General features: G+C 33.1%; 1 long non-coding RNA gene across 1 annotated transcript; it reads left to right on the top strand.

Annotated features, from left to right (window-relative positions):
* Positions 1 to 2,132, top strand: LOC127094767 (uncharacterized). The gene is made up of 3 exons (XR_007792645.1): positions 1 to 501; positions 625 to 772; positions 1,346 to 2,132. It is a non-coding gene; the product is annotated as an uncharacterized LOC127094767 (long non-coding RNA).
* Positions 2,133 to 3,685: the final 1,553 nt, after the last annotated feature.

The raw sequence follows: 3,685 nt of genomic DNA, 5'->3' as shown, positions 1-3,685 counted from the left end.
TACCATTTATGCAATTATAGTGTGTGAAACCCTAATCCGATAATCTATAGTATCAAAACCCACAAATAATTCTCCCTCCGCCGCATCAACCATCTTCAGACCCTGAACCTTAGTTGAAATCAGCAATGATGCAGGCTAATTCAGTGGTTCAGGTTCACTGAAACGATTGTCAGTTGTCTTGGCGGTGACATATTTTTTGTGGATTATGCAAAAATAATGGTGGATGGGGAGGGAACAAAAGGCCTACAAGAAAATTCTAAGCTTTCCCAGCTTCAGCCAATTCCCCCTAGGAAGATCATCTAGGACTTCCCACTTGCTGATGAAGTTGATGCTGATCACAATGACGGATGGTGGGACGGTCGCATCTCCGGATCATTGAGGGACGATATACGGGTTGTGAATTTCAAAGGCTCATGGGAACAACTAGTGTACTCCCAAGAAGAACTGAGGCGGCACCATAAGTGGGTAGATGGAAGTTAGATCCCACCATTTCCTCAACAGGTGTGTTTTATTTTCATTTTTTTTCAGATCGATTCAAAGGTTTCATTGTTATTGCATGTTTTATGATGTTAACTGTATATTGTGAGTGATGATAATATTGTTTTTTAATTATTAATATTACAGGATTATGATAGTGAAATAAAAGAATTGGAGCGGGTAACGGCGGCTGAAACTGTGAGTGGAAAGAAAGGTGATTTCCAGTTTAAACCAGGGACATTGGTTGAGGGAACATCAGGGCTGGATTGATCATAAATGGGTAGTGGCTTCTAAGGTATGATTGCAATGTTTGCATAGCAGTATATTGTCAAAAATAATTTGTTGCCTAGTGAGGATTGACATAAATACTCTTGTCATGGAATCGTGTTAAATTGCATCCATGTTTTTAAAATGATTGTTTTTTAAGAAAATAATTTACACATAGTGACACGTTTATATGATTATTGATTGAAATTGAAGTCAGTGATTATTTGCTTGTTTGGTCACTTGCTTTTATGATTTAGATTTCTAAAATATGGTTTACCATTGATTTTATTATGATCTGCATTTTTATTGTTGGCTTTAAATTGTTCTTTTCTTAAGAGATTCTCTTCAGAGAAAGGTGTTGTAGGTTGAAATATGTGTATTTGTTATTTGCATAGATTCCTTTGACACGTTAACGAACAATGTTTTAAATTGTGATTTGGTTTGCAACTTGTAGCTAGAATAAAAAATAATTACAAGATCTTGGCGGGCACCTTTTCATCATGCAATACTATATTTTGATTTGTGGCCACCTTTTCAGCATGCAATACTATATTTTGATTTGATAGTCCTAACCTCAAGCTTTTTGTTTTAATATTTTCAGCGTTGAAGTTTTGAATGTTGGAGAAAATCAGTTTAATATTAGACTCAGTTCTTGTTAGCCAAACCTTTGAATTTGTAGTTCTAAACTACTACTCTTCATTAGAGTTGATGAAATAAACAATATAGTTCGAGGAGCCTTTAACCTCAAACAATCTCCCTGGTTTAAACTTGAAATCACCCTTGTCTCCACTCACAATTTCAGGAGCCTTTAACCTTACTGTTTCTTTTATTTCACTATCATATAATCTAAACAAGAAAAAACAATGGCGGGATCCAACTTCCATTGACCCACTTATTGTGTCGCCTGAGTTTTTCTTCTGAGTACACTAGCTGCTCTGACCAGTCTTTGAAAAACACGGCTCACTTACCCTCTACTATATATCTGGAGATGCAACCCCCCACCATCCTTCGTTGTGATAAGCCTCAACTTCATCACCATGTTGGAAGTCCTGGATGATCTACTTGGGGGGAATTGGACGGAGCTGGAAAAGCTTAGCAGTTTCTTGGAGGCCCTTTGTTCCCTCATCATCCTCTATTATTTTCTCATACTCCACAACAATATTGTCACCTACGAGACAACCGACAATCTTTCCAATGAACCATGAACCATAGTATCTGTCAACATCGTTGTTGATTTCAACTAATGGTCTTGGTATGAAGATGGTTGATGGGGCAGAAGAAGAACAGGTTGTAGGTTTAGAAGTCATAGATTATTGTGTTAGGGTTTCAAGCGCTTTGAATAGTAAGGGTAAAGGAGATAATGGTGAAGTGAATATGAATGAGAATGAAAAGGGTGTTTTTATAGTTGTTTTCTATTACTTTGGGCCAACTTGTTTTAAATTTAAAAAAATAGATTTTATTTTTAAAAAATCTAGAGATTTTTTTTAGAGATTTAAAAATAAAGTTGAAACTAATTTGCGTTTGTTTTCTGTAATAATGTTTTTTTTCTAAATGGTTTTTTTTGTTTGGTAACTTAAACATAAAAAGTAATTTTATAAATATAGATTACTAAAAAGAAATTACAAATTAGTATTCATAGTTATGAATAGATAATTATAAAAGATAATGAATTAATATTTATTACATAATTTTTAAAAATATTTATGTTACTTTATAATTAAAAAACAATAACTCCTTCGTGCAAATCTTCCTCATTGTCTTGTAAACCATTGATGTTCTCTAAAATTTCAAGAATATCCAAGTCACTTGAGTTCGTTCTTCTTAAAAAGTTATGAAGTGAAAAACAAACTCAAATAATAGCCATTTGAGTTTAAAGCTTGAAATTAGACATTTCTTGTAATACTTCTCATCTTGCTTTTACCACACCAAAAGTTCTTTCAATCACACTTCTCAAACTAGAATGATAATAATTAAAAAAATTATTTCTTGATATGAATCCTGAAGTAAGTCTAAAATGTGCAAGATGATACCTTGTATTATTGTATGGTGATAAGAAACCTTTAAGTGACGGATATCCCAAATCTACAAGATAGTATTTTCCTGTGTTTATAAACAAAATATATCTTACAAGAATATAAAAATATTAATTATACTAATAAAAATATTTGAAGTACCAAAAACTAACCTTTTGCAGGATAAGGAAATTGTAAATCAGGTTTATGAAGAGTATCCATAAGAATATTGGCATCATGAACAGATCCTTCCCATCCACACAATGCAAAAGCAAAACACATATTAAAGTCACAGACATCCATCACATCAGTACCTGTATGTCATTTCCTAAGAAAAACATAATAGTTTCAACTATTAATGGTTTTTCCTAAGAAGCATACAATCCTATCATCGATCACATGGATATATTTTTGGGACAAGTGTATATCCAATCAAGAGCCATATCAGTAGCGGAGGTATTCATGAAGTAAGAAATTGTTTTCCTATTTTATTTATTGGCAAGGATTCTAACAGTCTTAAAGTATAAACGTAATCCTTTTACCAAGGATGGGATTTCATCCAACATTTTCAAATATTTGTCATAACTAATGATGTCTTCTAGGAGTCATTGTTGACTTGGACCAAACTCATCGAGTATACGATCAAGAGATCGTTGAAGTTTCTAGATTGCCCCGAACCATCTTCAAAATGAGATTTTGATCTTTCACATGGTAATTGATCTTCATATGGTTTATAAAGGGAGAATCTTGTAGCTATGGCACCCTTGAAACACTTATCAAGAAAGTCAATAAACTTAGATCCTCCATGTTTCCATTTCAAAATATTCGGATCCTCCTGAAAAATAAATAAACATTCAAAACAGATATCATAGAAAATTTCATGAAATTAATTAAATACTAGTATAGTATACATTGACACAACCATACCT

This window comes from Lathyrus oleraceus, chromosome 6, assembly GCF_024323335.1.
Source record: "Lathyrus oleraceus cultivar Zhongwan6 chromosome 6, CAAS_Psat_ZW6_1.0, whole genome shotgun sequence".
NCBI lineage: Eukaryota > Viridiplantae > Streptophyta > Magnoliopsida > Fabales > Fabaceae > Lathyrus > Lathyrus oleraceus.
The sequence above is the reverse complement of the archived record's forward strand: the minus strand, read 5'-3'. Positions and strand labels throughout refer to the sequence as shown.